The 19,323-nt window shown below is 33.7% G+C and overlaps 1 protein-coding gene and 1 pseudogene across 1 annotated transcript in view; one reads left to right on the top strand and one right to left on the bottom strand.

The window, feature by feature from the left end:
• The window catches only part of LOC114761013 (cysteine-rich receptor-like protein kinase 10), a 74,424-nt gene that overhangs the window by 6,507 nt on the left and 48,594 nt on the right, over positions 1-19,323 (top strand). The window lies entirely within an intron of this gene.
• On the bottom strand, positions 14,279-17,910 carry LOC114761012 (cysteine-rich receptor-like protein kinase 10; annotated as a pseudogene).

Raw genomic sequence — 19,323 nt, 5'->3', positions numbered from 1 at the left:
AGTTGATTGCTATGAAGGCCAATGGAATTCTATCTTTCCTTGCATGGAAGTTTTGGCCTTGTTCCCTATACTGAAGGCTAGGGAAATAAGAGAGGAGGATCTTTTTATTTCTCGTAGGCAAATAATTGGGTTCAGAATCTAACTCATGAATAACTTGGTTTCTCAACCTCTAAATTGTGTTAATAACAATGATAATCTCATGAAGTTGTTAGTGGCTTCGTATATTGAGATTCTGCAGTGTATTAACTAACCAGGTTTTAAAGGAGTCAAAATCTGTGACATTAAACTGAATGGATAAGCTTCCAAGCTAAATTGCTTGGGTGAAAGGGCAGTTTATGAATATATGATCAATGGTTTTTGGTAGGTCACAAGCAAGGCTATAGTTCCCTGAAATGTTTAGATGGTGAAGGCAGAGGATATCATAGGAAGGAATAGCCCTATTAAGTAGTTTCCAAATAAACAAAAGACGCTTGGAAGGAACGGGAGATGGACCAAAGGAATTTCCAAAACCCACTGAAATTTGAAGAGTCTGTGGTTGTAGATAAGGTTCGATAGCCAACCTTTATTGTGGAATTACCAGATGAATTACCTTTCCATAGTTCGTGAAGCATTCAAGAAAAGAGGATTGAAAAACAAAAAAAATATCAGAACATGCTTACAGTAATATAGTTACATTTGTCTCTCTATGCTTAATTAATTTATTGGCCCTTAATTAACTTTATCTAGCCACCTAAAATCTTCATTTCCATATATTTTAGACTAAAAACTATAAAATATAAAAAACAAAAGCCAATATATATACATACATTTATGTGTGTGTGTGTGTGTCTATGTGTAAACAGAAGCATTAACTTCAACAAATATATCTGCATAGTTAACAATTCAGTCAGATACCTCATGACTAGTATGTTTGCCAAATGGTAGCCCAGCAGACATAAAATGGGAGAGTGGTGAGAGATTTTGATGCAAGTGAAATGTCCGTATAAGTGTGAGAAAATGGCGACTGAATCACTGATGAGTTCTGTTTAGCCAACAACGAACGATAAAATAGGATTAAACACAACTTAATCCTAAATTACAACATATAACAAAGATGAACAATGGATCTTGAGTAGAAAGTCTTGAACAAAAGTAATGTGGCAAAATTAGAAAAACGAACTTGTAGCTTAGTATTATAACTGAGGCCACATTTCTTTTCATTCTTGAACAGAGTTGTATTCTCGTCCATTTGAAGCTTGAAAGGAGCTAGTAGTATCTCGTTTAATGGATCTTATTATTCCCGAACTAGCCTCCCCCGAATAATACATCTCTAGTAAAGCTCTATAATTCTTTAAAAATGCAGGTTGTGAAGGTAACGGGAGAGAGAGTGAGTGGCTGCTGAGCATAAGTGCAACGTTAGCCATGGTAGGCCTATCTACTATATCTTCTTAAACGCAGAGTAAACCAAATGTGGATGTATCTTATCATTTCCTTTCTTGACCCATCATTTAATAATAAATCTACTATACTTGAGGCTGTCCCTTCCCTCCAATTTTTCCATGCCTATAAGAAGTTTGTCATCAATAGTAAACAATACGTTAGCAAGCTATTACAGCATATATACTTAATCTCAGAATATGTACACTTCTGCAAGAATATAAGATCAAAGGGAGCTAGGTTGACATAAATTATGTGAAAAAAAAGGACTTACAAAGCTTAATAGATCATGGGCTTTCTCCTCATGAAAGTTGGTATTGTTTCTCTTTCCACTTACAATCTCTAAAACTAATACACCAAAACTAAAAACATCTGATTTGATTGAAGATTGTCTGGGCATTGCATATTCTGGTGCCATATATCCGCTGCGTGTTAATATGCACAAGGTTAATCAAACATAGATATCATTAAATCTCAAATCATTAGTTTTGAGGTCATCAGTAATATACTTACTAGGTTCCAACAATTATACTCGTATTGCTTTGGGTTTGATTTATGGAGAAGAGTTTTGCCATACCAAAATCTGATACTTTAGGATTCATCTCTTTATCTAAAAGAATGTTACTTGCTTTGAGATCACGATAAATAATATGTAATCTTGAATCCTCATGAAGATAAAGAATGCCACGAGCAATACCGCCTATGATTTTGTACCGTGTTTCCCAATTCAGATGAGTTTGTTTGATAGGATCTATAATAATTTCAAGCCCATTTAGAGTTTCAATATAAACATAATTCATATTACTCTAAAGTAAGAATTAAATGCTTACCAAATAGCAAGTAGTAAAGACTCTTATTGGGAAGAAATTCACAGACAAGTAACCTTTCTTTTCTATCTAAACTGAAACCAAGTAATTTCACTAAATTACAGTGTTGAAGCTTGGCCACCAATGATACTTCAATCTTAAATTCTAAATCTCCTCGCCTAGAATCCATGGACAACTTTTTAACGGCTATTTCTCTTCCACTGGAGAGTCTACCCTGCATATATTGAAGTTGGGACACGCTGTTACTTCTTTGATAGATATACATAAACCTCTTAGTCAAATGACAATATAGTTTTTTATTATAATTTTATACACACACACACACACACACATATATAACTGTTAGTGTACCTTATACACAGGCCCAAATCCTCCTTCTCCAAGCTTGTTTTCAATAGAAAAGTTATCTGTCACAAGTCTGTTGGTATGAAAGTTGAATTGCAATGACTCAATCGGTGTGATTTCATCTTGGGTAACTTCAAGTTCAACTATGGAGGAGAGAGATCGATTAGTTCTTCAAAGGATCGTTATCTGAAGTTATAATATTGCTAAAGCTATTTTGTTTTGAATTTTTTTTCCCAATGTAATAGGAGTAACTCTTGCTTTTATTTTACCGAAAAAACAAAAAAGAATAGAAAAACTCATGGACCAATGCTTGAAAAATTTATAAAATCTAAAGGAGATGTTTTAAATTTATTATTCGCTTCAGCACACTACTATCCTTTTATCACCATAGTATATATCATCCATCATGAGCTAACATCCTCAGCTCACCACTGGTAGAACTGGTAATATAGGTTAAATCCAATGATAAATGCAAAAGACGAACATTTTTGGCCAAAAAAACATTAGTTGCGTATAAAAATTCTTCGATAGACTTACAAATTGAAACACATTATTTTATACATTAAAAATCATCTTAATTATAATATAAAATGAAGGGAATAGGCATGTGTGTCTATATATATGTACTGTATAAAAATTTGAGACTATTCATTTGGTGGATAGGTTGGCTCAGGAAGCAACCTAAAAAAAAAAAAAAGGTAAACGTGGCACATGAGATATCCAGCCCAATCCTGGGGCTGAATTAATGGTCAGTAGGGAAGGAGTAGCGAAGCAGCTACAAGTGGGTAGGGTCCGTCCTAGAAGACTACCACTCATATTTTTCTTGTAAGTTATTTATAGAAAAAAAATTGGAAAAATTGCAATAAAATGATGGTTGCATTTACAAAATTGATCACTTGAACTTACAAAATTCTAAATCAATCATAATGAGTAAATTGAAATTTTACTCTAACCACCCTTACAGCTAGCAAGCCTACCTCCCGACACAATTTAGGTGGCTGTCTGTCATTGGCGCTCCGATGGCTAGTCAAGGACCGGTTATGATAATTGAATTGAATGGTCCTATTTATGAACAAGTGTGTCAGTGCTTAATATAAAAACTAGTTTTAATTTTTAATTTGGTATTAAATATAAGATTCTAATTCACTGTCTCCCATATTGATCCTTTTTTAAGATAGTTCTTGTAGTAGTTGCATATGTTAAATGTTTAATCAAATGACATTTGATTAGTAAAGGTATTGTAAGTAAAACAACACATATTTATTACAAATAACTATCTTACCTAATTTTGTTAGTCTATTCAAATTAGTCAACTAACTTTTATAATAAGGACTAGAAGTATCAATGATCAAAACTATCCACACGTCAATTCAATCTTTTTCATCTTTATCAATTAAATGAAATGCTATAGTACAAACTTATTCGATCAAATCCCTCTAATCTACTTCCACTCTAAATAAAGTGTCGGTAGAGATTAGAAAGAAAGGTGGAAGTGGGACCTGCATATTGTTAGAAAACGGTATTATAGAATTTTTTACCATTGGGCTACTCACACCATACAACTGCATTGGGATGTTTTTCAACCTCAAATTTAGCATAAATAAATAAATAAAACACAGGATGAAGACATCCTTTCAAACTTCCATAAGACTATTGAATGAAAATTTGAAAAACCGTCTAAAATTGAAGGAAATATATGACTAAATCAAGATGCATAAATATATTAAAGGATATTAGACGAAGAGTCGTGCTTAAGCGAGTGAGAAGTTTGTTAAGTTTTGAAGACATACCTGGTGACATTGTCAAATTGGTGGTAGATACTGGGACAGATGGAGGAGGAGGTGATAGTTGCAATGAGTTGACCACCTCTTTATCATAGAACAAGTAGTCCTCGTATCTAACATTGCAGCTAAGTTTAATAATCCTTGCACCAATCTAGTAATTACAACAATCATTGAGTTCCACGATGGCCTTGTTCAAGCATTTACCACAATCTTGCTCAGACAAGTCCAGTGTGCGTTGAACAAGACCATATATAGCTTGTTGAAACAAGTCCTCTTCATTTGATGCTGCAAACTTATGATGAGAGTCACCAGCCACCACCTTTTTTGCTAGTTTTTGCAATAGATCATTAATCGTTGCATTGAAGTTTGTATCTATTGCATTTTTAGGGTTGTTATATGAAAAGAAAAATTCAGGGTTTTCATAAAACCCAAATATTTACTGATCTGAGTATTGTAGAATGCATCCGTCATTATATCCCATTGCCTCCTTCTACTTTGGACATTGCGCTGGGAGAAGCATTGTGGCCTTGTTGAGGCAAGCGCGGCAAGAATCTGGATTTAAATCTCCTCTGCAGAGTCCGATTGCGTAGACTGTGTTAGGGTTTTGGCCATAAGAAGAATTGTAGAAGCCATAGTCAATTTTTCTGTTGGAAGTGAGCTTGGGAAGGAGAGTATTGAGGTTGAAGTGGTAGTTGCTTGTCTCTGTATAGGTGTTTCCACTTTCATTGACGCAATCATAATGTATGAATTTGCTGAAGTTAATAAACAGGCTGGTGGTGAGAATGATGAGATAAAGGAAAGAAAGCAAAGTTAAAGAAATAATAGACATTATGTCATCTGGAATTCGTAGTGACCCTAGAATTGCCCTGCTTTTATTATTACACAAGTCTATGAGTCAACCTAAAGGAGAAGATTTGAATTGTCAAACAAAACCATTTCAGCAGCTTGGAATATTTAATGAATCTTGACATTGTGATCAAGAGTACTTTTTTCCAGTGAACAATATTTAATTAAGATCATTTCAGATTAGCCACCTACTTTGATGGATATAAGATAATTTTGGTCATTTCAACCCATAGTAATTGTAATTTTTTCATCAGTGTTCATTCATTAGAAATTAAGTAGCAAGATTGATGATCAATAAGATAATACTCCTCCGGCCTTGTTTATAGGCTGCGAGGAAGTTTTTGTTCTTATTATAACTCATCTCATTGAATTTAATTATTATATGAATGCATAACTTTATTCTTAATATATTGTTTAATAGATTGTTATTTTCTTATAAAATACATTTATTAAATAGGGTTAATATTGAAAAAGTCATTAAATTTTACAACAGAATTAATAAGGTTGAAGGGTTTTTTTCATTTAGGTGAAATGTATTAAAAATGCCTTATAAATCAGATTCGGGAAGTATATTTGATAGTCAAAGCAAGATTGTTCCTTTGTAAAAACTAGTTGGATGATTGAATTTCGTCCTCAATATAATAACATAATTTATTTTATTTTCTAAATTTATATATTTTTCTAAACTCTCCTCATTGGTTGTATACATTTTATTGGGTATTAAATGGTGGTTTCAATCAATATAATTAAAGAGAGTATTTTAAAAAAACTAATAGGGAAAAAGACAGAAAAATGCAACTTTAACTCCATAATCCCCAAAACGTCTGCCCAATTCTAGAAATCCCATTTTGGTACCATGAGACCAAATTGGGATTATTATGTGCAAGGAAAATACCAAATTGCCCTTCATTTTAAATGTTATTTTTAAAATATCACAACCCCTACTGGCCAGCCAGTCACTGGAGCTCCGGCGGCGGCGGTCACTAGAGCTCCGGCGACCAGCCGACAATTGGTCACCGGAGCTTCGTCGGTTGGAATTTTTTTTTTTGAAAATTTTTACAACTTCAATATAATGGTTAACAACTTTTGTAAAGCTATTAACAACTTCAGTATAGCAATTAACAATAGGTTTTCTGGGAAATTCAACAAACTCCGGCGACCAGAAATAATTTGTTTGAAAATTTTTACAACTTCAATATAACCGTTAACAACTTTTGTAACACTATTAACAACTTCAATATAGCAATTAACAACAGGTTTTCTGGGAAATTCAACAAACTTCGGCGACCGGAAACAATTTTTTTGAAAATTTTACAACTTCAATATAACCGTTAACAACTTTTGTAACGCTATTAACAATTTCAATATAGCAATTAACAACAGGTTTTCTGGGAAATTCAATAAACTCCGGCGACCGTAAACAATTTTTTTAAAAATTTTTACAACTTCAATATAACAGTTAACAACTTTTGTAACGCTATTAACAACTTTAGTATATGAGTTAACAATAGATTTTTCAGAAAATTCAACAATTGTCGTCAGAGCTCCGGTGGAGGAAAACATTTTTTTTTTGAAAATTTTTACAACTTCAGTATAATGGTTAACAATTTTTGTAACTCTATTAACAACTTCAGTATAGCAATTAACAACAGGTTTTCTGGGAAATTCAACAAACTCCGATGACCGGAAACAATTTTTTTGAAAATTTTTACAACTCCAATATAACAGTTAACAACTTTAATATAGCAGTTAACAATAAGTTTTTCAAAAAATTCAAAAAGTGGCATTTTTATAATTTCAGTAATTCTTTAACAAACTCAAAAACCTGTTGTTAACTGTTATACTAAAGTTGTTAATATGGTTACAAAAGTTGTTAACCGTTATACTGAAGTTGTAAAAATTTTCAAAAAATTTTTTTTCCTTCACCGGAACTCTGACAACCAATTGTTGAATTTTTCAAAAAATCTGTTGTTAAGTGATATAATAAAGTTGTTAATAGCGTTATAAAAGTTGTTAATGATTACATTGGAATTGTAAAAATTTTCAAAAAAATTGTTTCCGGTCGCCGGAGTTTGTTGAATTTTCCAGAAAACCTATTATTAATTGCTATATTGAAATTGTTAATAGAGTTACAAAAGTTGTTAACCGTTATATTGAAGTTGTAAAAATTTTCAAAAAAAATTGTTTTCCTCCACCGGAGCTCCAGCGACCAATTGTTGAATTTTCTAAAAAATCTGTTGTTAACTGATATACTAAAGTTGTTAATAGCGTTATAAAAGTTGTTAACTGTTATATTGAAGTTATAAAAAAATTTTAAAAAATTGTTTTCGGTCACCAGAGTTTGTTGAATTTCCCAGAAACCTGTTGTTAAGTGCTATATTGAAGTTGTTAATAGCGTTACAAAAGTTGTTAACAGTTATATTGAAGTTGTAAAAATTTTCAAAAAAATTATTTCCGGTTGCCGGAGTTTGTTGAATTTCCCAGAAAACCTGTTGTTAATTGCTATATTGAAGTTGTTAATAGCATTACAAAAGTTGTTAATGGTTATATTGAAGTTGTAAAAATTTTCAAAAAAATTATTTTCAGTCGCCGAAGTTTATTGAATTTCCTAGAAAAGCTGTTGTTAATTGCTATACTGAAGTTGTTAATAGCTTTATAAAAGTTGTTAACTGTTATATTGAAATTGTAAAAATTTTCAAAAAACAAATTTCTGACCGACGGAGCTCCGATGACCAATTGTCGGCTGGTCACCGGAGCTCCGGTGACCACCGCCGCCAGAGCTCCGGTGACCGGCCAGCCAGTAGGGGCTGTAATATTTTAAAAATAACATTTAAAATGAAGGGTAATTTGGTCTTTTCTTTTCACATAATAATCCCAATTTGGTCTCATAGTACCAAATTGGGATTTCTGGAATTGGACGGATGTTTTGGGGATTATGGAGTTAAAGTTGCATTTTTTTGTCTTTTTGCCAAACTAATATATCTTTTTTATAAATAATTAGCTTAATTAATTTTCTTAATCCAAATTATCTAACTCCTTTATTATTCTTTTTCTAATTCGATGTGCAAGTACTAATTATCTGGAGTTATAAACAGAATTAAACTTGTAACTTTTCATTTACAACAAAGAATTCATACAACTTTGTTGCAAAGTCGTTGGCATCTAGCTTCTATATTAAAAATCACAAAAAGTATTTTTTTTTTAATAACATTTACACAAGTCAACGAGTCTACCTTAAGGGACCAGCTGAATGTCCGTCCTCCTCATCAACGTTACGAGCTAGCTCGTTCAACACAACTGTAGGTCCAGGCCAACTGCCTTTCTTGGAGGTGGGGCGGGCGGGCCATCTAGTAATATAAAATCTATATATAAGTTATACAGCTGGCGGAAAAGTAAAAATCTAAGGAAAAATCTTTAAAAAAAATCATGGAATTAGAAAAATCATACCAAGATCGATTTACAAGAATTACTGTCAAAACCCATATTATTATTGTTATCAAAACCCATACTAATATTTTCATGAGTCTTAATTTGTAATTTTTCTAATTTTATGGTCTGTTTTGTGATTTTTTCAAAATCTAAAGTTAGAATGTTTAAATAATATTATTTTAAATTTTCAAAAAGTTAGAAATCTTTTTCTTTTTTCCCCTTTCTTGGTATTAAAGCCGAAGGTGAAAGCCAACACGAGTTCGTCCTCCACTTCGCGTAAATTGCATTAAATTTTACTAAAATGACAACTTGACTTATGTTTTCAGTAAATTAATAACTCAAAATTTGCTAAAATAAAATGACAACTTCATCGCAACACATGCCCTGAGATTTACTGTAGAACCCACGGTCAGTGTTAGGGTCGGAGGTGAGGTTAATATAAAGAAGGGTTTTGAGGTTGAAGTGTTAGGCCCTTGTATCTGTGTACTTATTCGTATCTCTCTGACTTATAAATTAATCGAAGTTGTTGTCAGTTCAGGATGAGATGCCGTGTCCAAATAACCAAACATGCGTGAGAACCAAGATGGCGAGACTTTTATTTTCAGACTTATTCGAGTCTTTTCATGCTTGTCCTTTTCAGTTTTCACTTAGAGTTAATTTCTTCATTATGACCATGTCTCTCACTGAGAATAATGCGCCTGCTAAAAAATTAAAAAATTAAAATAAATGATTATAAAAATATATTATTATTTATTTTTTAAATATTATCAATTGTTATTAAAAAAAAAAAGTATGATGAACAAGACTAATTTAAAATTTTGAAATTGAAAAATAGTTTTTAAAGATTCTCCTTTTTATTTACTTTTGATAACAAAGTTATAACTGCATTCAATTATAAAATTTTAATTATAATCTTTTAAGCACCCTGAAAATGGGTAGGAGTATCCATTTTTTACCAATATTCCAAGAGATAATTAATTATCAAACTGCATTTGATAAATAGAAGTAGGGCTGCACATGAACAGGGCCGGGCAGGGCAGGATTCTTACCAGATACCCAGCCTGAAAAATAAACAGGCTAAAAAATACAGCATGTTGCCCACCCTGTCTATGAAAAGCTCTATTAAGTTTGGGCTAGATAAATGCGGGTTAGACAATGCGGGTTTTCATGCCTAATAAGTTAATATATTATATTAATTAACTAATTATTCATGTATCTCTAAATAATCTAATGTAACTTTATATTAAAATGGCAATTTGGCTTTAATTTTGTTATTATTAATTAATATACTATGAAACTATTTTTTGTAGTAGCTAAGAGGAGTGGACTATGACAAAAAATATTGTTTGTATATTTTATTAAACTTAATTGTTTTTCTAGTTTCTAACTCTCAAAATTATTCAAAAATAAATTAGTATAATGAACATTAAATATTGATGCAACAGTGCGTTTAATTCAAAAAATAAATATAAGACAAATAAAATATATATAAATAAAATTATATATATTTTTGCGGGGAGAGCCAAATGGGCATAGCAGCATACCATGCTAGATGCCCAATCTTACCCAATAATTTGTCCAGCCCGATCATGCCCAGTAGTTCTTTTGGGCCTTTTTTTTAGGGTGGCCTGGGTATTTTTTTGCAGGTTTAGACAGGCATAGCGGGCAACTGGGGCTTTATGAACACCCCTAAATAGAGGGGTCAGGGGTGAAAGTCACCTACAGATACGAAACAAAACTTAAAATATGATATGCGGCAAATGCATGGAAATTTCTAGAAAGATAAAATATGTACAAAAATTTGGGGAAAAAAGAAACATGTTTGAAGTGTTGGGAAAAGATTATTTTGAAAAAGAAATTAACTTGAATCACTTCCTTTAAAGACTATCTTAAAGGAATCAACTTGAATGACTTTCGTTAATGTTTCATTCACCTTCGCTCAAAGTCTTGCTCCAATTTAAACTATATATATATATATGTATGTATAAAATCAGTCAAGAAAAGAAATTAGCCCTAGAACAAATTATACAATAGCCAAGGTCTTGTTCAATAATCAACCCATCAAAAAAGTCAAGACCTCCCAATCTATACAGGCTGGCCGTTTTGTATATACACCACAGTATGAATGGAGAACACATGCCTGCATGGTGGGCATTTAAATTCCAATGTTATAAATTGACCCTTGGAAGACTTGTGTCTACAAATGCTCATATCTTATCCGTAGACTTGTCTTTTCTTTCTTTTTATAAAAAGATCAATTATATAAAAAGAAGAATCATATAACTAAAGGCGACATAAAAAGGATTAGGAAAAGGGAATGAATAAAACATCAGTTGCGTAAAAAAAATTAATTAGAAAAAGACTGAAACAGCGTGTTAATGTTCTTTGCCAGCCTGCCATTGGAATCAGACCGATTCCGTAGACTTGTCTACGCGTATTACTAGAAATATTCCGATATTATTTGTCAAATAATTTAAGCTTATATATGTCTATTGACTATTGGGTTGATCACTTAGAAAAATTTGACTTCCCTATCTGTGTGATTGGATAACCTTAAAGTAAAAACACTTTTCCGCGAATTGCATTATGATTGTTGACAATAATTAAGGTACTATAAAATCGAAGTCGTTGAGGTAATGATTTAAAAGTCTGTATTTCAATCAAAGTGATCTATTACAATCAAAATAACATAAAATTCAATCAAAATGTATACAAATACTATATAATTTATTTTTTTAAAGAATGTTTGTGGTAATTAAATATAAATTATATGGAACATCAACACGAAAAAAGGCAGCCCAATGATGCACAAAGAGTACTTCGTTCAGTTAGGGTTCAGGAAAGGCTAGGTCATGCAGGATTTAATGCAGGCAACTTTACTTGAAAATTATTTTCAAGAGGTTAATTCCGTGGCCGGAACCCGTGACCTTTTTCTACATGTTTTTTTCCCAATAATTTTTGTGTCATGGGATCTACTAACAGCTACGCCTCCTAAATAAGTGATAAAAAAATGAAGTTGCTATGAATTGAACCTGAACTGATAATCAACATGAACACTCACAGACTACGTATATTACAGGCGCAACGTCAATGATAACTGCATTTTTTATGCATCCCTTAAGCATTTAGACTTTAGAGAAACAAATATAAGAATGAAGCTTAGGGAGAGGCTCTAACTAGTACATTCATATACAAAATCCCAAAAGTCTTTACAAGTCATTTGCATTTAAGTGGTTACAATCTAATCTGGAATGAGTTTCGGTATTTATCAGAGTGATGAGTACTCCAAGCTCATCATATTTAATACTATTCAAATATGATTTAGATGGTTTGGATTTAATTTTTTTTACTTGTATTTTTAAATAAAAAATTATTTTCCAAAAAATGATGGTTAAAATATCATCTTTATTTTATATTTCATACTCATAAAAATAATGATTTTTAAAAAATAAAAATAAATTAAATTAAATATGGACCATCCAAATCAGATTTGGATGGTCGAAATATGATGAACTTGGTTGCTCGTCATTTTGATGAGCATTGAAACTAGTTTCAGCCAAAATAATGGTTCTTTTTTTAATGTTTTTTGGGCGTAATTTTCAATTCATAAGTTGGAAATGGAAGTAGATGACCACTCGAACCTTTGCCATACTAAGGGATTTCTCTCTCTCCCTAAGCCTGAACCTGTAAGATTACTAATGGGTTGAGTTTCCGCGTTCGTTGGGAGTTCTAAATCTAAACTAGATTAGAATTTGATTATTCAGATTTAATTTATTGTAATTTTGTTTTTTATGTTTTTAATATTTTCTTACTTCAATATAAACAAAATTTAAAATAAAAATAATCTTCTAATTACCACCTCTAATTCTTAATATAAGACTAGTTGACTAATTTGGAGAAATTAAGAAATTTGCTAAATTATTTTAAACTGCTTATATTTATCATTTTTATCCCAGCTAATCTATCTTACTTATAAATTGATATATAATCAAATGATTTATATAAGTATTTTAAAAAGATCATGTAACATATGCTATAATTAAATAATTTAGTAATTTCATTAATCTCATCAAATTAATTAATTGGATTTTATATTAAAGACCAGAGGTAGAACCACTCTAAAAAAAAGGAACATATATAATATAACAACTATAATTATAAAAGTTTAGATTTGAATTTTCCAAAGGACCATTTAAATCTTATCATGCAAGATAAAAAAGAAAATCTAATCACATTTATGCGGACTGAAGTCTGAAATTGGGCGTTACCTTTTTAGCCCATATCTCGATCCAAATTATCCATGAAGTCCAAATTCTCGACCCAATCCAATGCAAGGCCACCAAAGGACAATTTTGTTGTATCTCAGGGCTTTGTGTTTGATCCATTCACAGTCTTTGGGTTGAGCCATTGAGCCTGTGGAAAGATATGAACGGAGACAATCCCGTAGCCGGAGGGGACGATTCAGATGATCCAAGCCCATCGGTTTAAGTTTAGGCCCTGCATCCATATTCTCTCTTTTTTCTTTTTAATTCTTCATTCAATGTAAGCATTGTCTGCCCGCCTCTTTGTCTATTGAATTGTATTGTGAGTGTCTCCCTTTTGAATCCATTACATATTGATTAGTTTCAAAACTATATTTTGTAGTTGTTGATCTAACTATGAGATCCTATTTTGCCCTGGGGTTATATACCTCGATATATGAGGTAAAATTCTGCATTCCTACTATGCTCGAAAGGTGTTTGGTGATATGCCTTCTGTTCTAATTTTTTGTATTTTATGTGATTATACTTTTAGGACTTAACATTCCATCCGTTCGCTAGTGGTCGTGCATCGTGCTCTGTCCTATCAGTTCTTTGTGGAAATGGCCTTGATCTTGCCATCATTAAAGGAAATAGCACCTGATGGCGATTTAAGCTTCCTTGGAGGTTAGCAATATACTCCATCTCTCTTGGACTTTGATAATTCCCCTAATGATACATTCTTTTCTTCTCACTGTAAATTGTAATAGCTGAAGGGTCGTGTAAAAGACTAAAAATTTATATCTTTTGTGATTGTGACCTGTCTCTTTTGCCTACTCCGTTGTCTGTTATATGGGAGTAAATTCCCTTTGAATCTATTATATATTGGTCAATTGTAGTTGTTGATCTAACTATGAGATACTATTTTGGTTATTAAAAAAAAAAAAACAGAGATCCTATTAAGACATGGGGTTGATGGTTCTGTGATATGGAAATGCACTCGTGCATGCTCGAAAGGTGTTTGATGATATGTTTTCTTCATAATTTGTTGTACTTTATGTGATTTCAGTGTTACGACTCACTATTCAATTAGTTTAAAAAAGGTCGTGGCCCGTGCTGGGTCCTACCAGTTTCGTGTTTGTATGGTAGAAATGGTCTTGATCTTTTCAACATTTATGGAAATAGCGCCTGACAGCCATTTAAGCTTCCTTCGAGGTCAGTAGCACACTCCACCTTCCTTAAGCTTCGAGAAATGCCCCAGTTTTACATTCTTTCCTCCCTCTTTGAATTGTAATCGCTGAAGGGTCGTTAAACAGTTTAGATTTTGTGAATGTATATCTCAAAATGAGCAGGACCAATACAAGGAAATAAAAGCAAGAGCACTCGTAGATTATCTGGCATTTACATCGCTGAGAAATTCTCTATTCATTTACAATGGACATATGGCATCTCATGCTTCAAAAGCATAATCAAACTCGTACTATATTGGAAAATGATTACTCTTTGACGTTTCATGATTTGAGGATGTCATAGAATTGTAGTTAGATTGACCTGCACTGGATTCCCATGATACCAAGTTCAGCTTCAAATCAATATCCATGTGAAATGCTGGTTCTCGAGGCAATGGCAATTCAGCTAACAGGCTACTTAGATATGAAACAATCCTTGCCATTGTAGGCCTATTTCTTGGGTTCTCTTGAACGCATAATAAACCAATTTGGATGCACTTGATCACTTCACTCTGAGAACATGAATCTTTTATTTCTGGGTCCACTATCTCAAGCGGTCTCTGATTCCTCCAATGTTTCCAAGCCTGAAATAATATATCAATAATTACATTTATGATTGAACCATTGGTTTCTGCTTTTCTGTTTTTGGCTTTGTTTGCTACACAACTCAGGATGGTGATATGCACATCCTTAGCTTGGATTTTGTACTTACCTGACTTAAGAGGTAATCAAGATCGTGTTTCAATAGGACGAGCATTCCTTTTTGCACTAACAATCTCAAGAACTATGACGCCAAAACTAAAGACATCAGACTTTTCAGAAAATTGGTCATGTATTGCATATTCTAGAGACATATAACCACTATAAAAAACAATAATACTAGTTAGAACTGCATAAGATTAAGCAAATTGTTGAGCATATCAGGAACAATAAAAAGGATCTTCTTATATGTTACACATATTCAAGAGCTAATTCACATAAACTCCTCCGCTAGTGGCACTTGACAAGCATAGGACTTTAATGGGAGAATAATAGGAGAACATGAAAGTTGAAGTTTAACGGGAGCTTAACAATACTTTGTCCCACAAAAAATGTTTATCTGTAAAATTGTGCAATGAAGGGATAAATAGTGGAAGTGATAAGATAAACCAAAAAGAATTAAAATACTTACTATGTACCAACAATTTTATTAGTATTTATTTGATCTTGATCTATAGCGATGATTCTTGCCATGCCAAAGTCTGAAATTTTTGGATTCATGTTGTCATCTAATAATACATTGCTTGGTTTAAGATTACGGTGTATAACTTTGAGTCAAGAATGCTCATCTAAATAATGAATTCCTTGTGCAATGCCTCCAATAATCTTGTAACGTTCAAACCAATTCAACAATCTCTCTTTTTTGGGATCTACACATCATCATGAGTCATTGAAGTTAGTACAAAGGTGAATTCTGTTTTTTATGGCAGGTGCTACCATAATCATACATGAAACATTGCATTTTAACTTGTCAGTGGTAAACTCGAAAATATAGTTGGGATAGGGATAGAGGAACTTCACCAAATAAAAAGTGATCAAGACTTTTATTGGGTATGTATTCACAAATAAGCATTTTCTCTCGTCCTTCTAGGCAAAATCCTAATAAAGCTACCAAATTCCTGTGTTGTAAGTTGGCAATGAGTAAGATTTCAGTTTTAAACTCCGTTGCACCTTGTCCAGAACTTCTTGAAAGTTTTTTGACAGCTATTTCGCTCCCATCCGGAAGAGTTCGCTAAAATCATACCATTTGTTAGGCACATTGGATGAAAAGTGTAATCACATTTAGTTACCTTGTAAACTTCTCCAAGACCACCTCTGCCAATTTTTTTCTCATGTGAAAACCTGTTTGTGGCAGCTTCAATCGTGGCCAAACTGAATTGCAAGGATTCCAAAGTAGCCAGTTCTTTACCAACTGCACAGTTGAATTTAAAAGGTAAGCATATTGGAAATTGAGAATGAATGGTTTTATAAATCTTCTTCACACTACGTACAATTTTCCCTTAAAATGCTTCTCTGCCTCTGCCTTGCTCTTCTCCGCAACAAAAAGCTGACAAAACCCAACGGAATTACTGAAGCCATAACAAGGACAACAATCAAAGCAACTGCTCGTGATGAAAGTTTCTTCTTTCCTGCATTTTTTTTTTTCAAAGAAATCCATGGAAAGAATATTCATCCTCTGACGATTCAAAAGCAAACAATAAACACGAAATTAACAATATTACATGTGTACTGTAAGTTATCAAAAAGGTATAGTGATTGCCTAGGAAGCTTCTAAATCCACAAAAGCTGTTCTTTTATATTTCTTGAGAAAATAGTAGTTTTTTTTTTCTTTTGCAATTTAAAATGTCAAGCACTGATAGCTTGAGATTATAAGAAGAAACAAATCCGCGACCTCCCATCTAAAGGAAATTTTTATGCCATTAGGCCACAAGGCATTGGCAAATAGTATTGTTTTCCAATCCTTCGAGACTCTGATATGAACTCAATCTCATCTTATCTAATTAATCAAAAACGAGGTAGGATCTGCAACACCCGAAGAATCTTCTTATCAGGTTTAACGTATTAAAACAGTTCTTAATTGAAAATGTACAAGAAATTGATGAATCCCAGCTGGAAAATCCATATATAAAAACTAGCTCAGTGGACTTCCCAAACTCTTTCCAAACAAAAATATAAAAGGGCGAAATAAACAAGTTTTGAAATTTTATTCATTAAGATGTATGTATATTACCTGAAGAAGTCAGTGATGAATCAGATGAACTGTAAAATGGATACAGTTCATATCGGACAACACAAGAAGCAAGCAAAGCTCTTGCCCCTCCAGCTCTGTTACAACATATCGGAGAAGTTCCGATGGCATTTTTCAAGCAAGTCTCACACTGCGCCGACTGTATGTCAACGGTGCACTGCGCAAGCCCATACACAGTCTGGTTGCCGCCAAACTTTGCTTCCCCGGTGGCGAACTTCTCGGCCGTCTGAGAATTCGCCGCTGTTTCTGCTATATTATTCAACGAGCTGAACAACGTTTGATTGAACGCATTCAGATTGTTGCCAGATATGTTCCTCCCGTCCACCAGCTTCCTCCCAGGTTCGGTGCCGCCAAACTTGAAGTACCTATATATATGTGTGTGTGTGTGTGTCTTGAGTTATGATTATTTCATTTGAAATCTAACCATTTCTTATATATACAGCTCCGACCAGGTGGCGTTTGGGAGAGATAGATGTATGCAGTCTTATAAACGGAGAAGCTGTTTTCAGATTTGAATTTTATTATTTTCAAGTCATACTGCAGCAACTTTAACGCTCTTTCAGACTTATAACATGGCTTTTGTTATTTACCTGTCTGTGTATCGGAGCATGCACTCTTCATACCAGATGATGGCCTCCGTCTGGTTAGGGCAACGCCGTGTGATCTGGGAGGCTGCGGTGGTGACACACTGATGACAGCTGCTGATGTTAAGGTCTGCCCGGCAGTTGAAAAATCCGTTGACGGCGTCGGTGAATCCGAATCCCATAACAGTGTAATATCCCTTGACCTGGGTGGCGTTGGTGACGAGGGAAGAGAGGAGAGCATTGAGATTGCCACCAAATCTGCTATCAGAAGTGTAGGTGCCATTTTCTGTGCAGTAATCAGCAAGATACGTTGGAGATGCTAAGGTATTCAAGCTAAGAAAAGCACACGGGTAAACTAGTGCGTACAAGATCGCAAATTTTTTAAGGGTAGCCGCCATTATCTGAGGATTACCAGTTTCTGTGTTTTTTTCCAGAAACCTGGTTGCCACAGTGAGATTGGGCGGTACAAGGAGGTCATGAACAGATTCTTTTTCATGGGGATTGTTTTCTTTTTCAAAGTTTGACCCGGCGATGATTTTTTCATTTTGAGCTTCTATATTGTTATGGAGCAGGTTGTCGTGAGGAAGCATTGTTCAGCCATACGTGTTTTTTTTTTTTTGCCTGAATTGTTCAGCCATACGTGATTGTCCACTTTAGTATTCTTTTTATCCCATGTGTGTAGAAAAATGTTGCCAACATAGACTTTCTCTGCCGCAAGTATTGATTAATACTTTCTAGTTTTTTTTTTTTTGGGTGACAAGGGGAAGGCTAGCGCCTAAATTACATTATCAGCATCAGTACTCCGTTTTTCCCTCATCAGAATCCTTTGCAGGTGCGCCGGACAAGAGTCCAAAAGCTTCGATCCTTGAAACCCCATTTTGGCGAGTTCATCAGCAAACTCGTTACTAGCTCTTGGAGCATACTGAATAATTACTTCCCACTGGAAATTTATCATCTGACAGATCCTTGGAAAGACCATAGAGCAGCAATCATCCTGCCCATTCAACTGAATTCTATCCACCACGGCCAAAGCGTCAGATTCCACTATTACTTTCTTAAACCCAAAATCCCAGGCCAGTTGTAACCCTTTAAATATGGCCCATTCCTCAGCCTGAGCAGCAGAACATATTCCAATATCTTGAGTAAAACCAGCTATCCAGTCACCCTTAGAGTCTCGAATCAGGCCTCCATAGACAGCTTTGTAGCTGTTCTTTGAGCTAGCACCATCCACATTAATTTTAACCCATTCCGTTGGAGGGGTTTTCCATACAACTGGTGCCTTAAAGTTTTGTTGCTCTATGCAGTTCAGTCCCTCAGGAGATACAAAGTTCTTCCACAAAGCCCTTATAGTCAGTTCTTGGCAATTGGGCTTCTCAAAATTATCATAAAACACACTTTGATTTCTCCATGACCATAGTTTCCCTATAGCGACCCCCCATATCAAATTCCATGCTATTCCCAACTTACTAACAGCATGATTCCTCAGTTTTAGCTTAATCCATTCTGTCAAGTCATAAGAAAAGAAATGAGCTGCGACGTTTGAATCTAAGAGATCATACCATACTCTTTTAGCATAGCTGCAATCTCTGAGGATGCGTAAATAGTAGCTGCAATCCATATCAAATTCCATACCTCGTTGGCAGAGGTGCAGTAAGTACACAAGGGAGAGATTTGTGACCATTGACTTCTCCAGACATTGGTAGGAAGAGTATATATTTTTACGTGAATAGTGAAAGTATAAACAGCTAGAAAGTATTCTTTCTAGCTGTTTATACTTTCACTATTCACGTAAAAATATATACTTTCATTAACTTTAAAAGTGCATAATTTTTTTAAT

This window comes from Neltuma alba, unplaced genomic scaffold (assembly GCF_004799145.2).
Source record: "Neltuma alba isolate B1F8T4 unplaced genomic scaffold, ASM479914v2 tig00011065_pilon, whole genome shotgun sequence".
Lineage (NCBI taxonomy): Eukaryota > Viridiplantae > Streptophyta > Magnoliopsida > Fabales > Fabaceae > Neltuma > Neltuma alba.
This window is presented reverse-complemented; position numbering and strand designations above follow the sequence as displayed.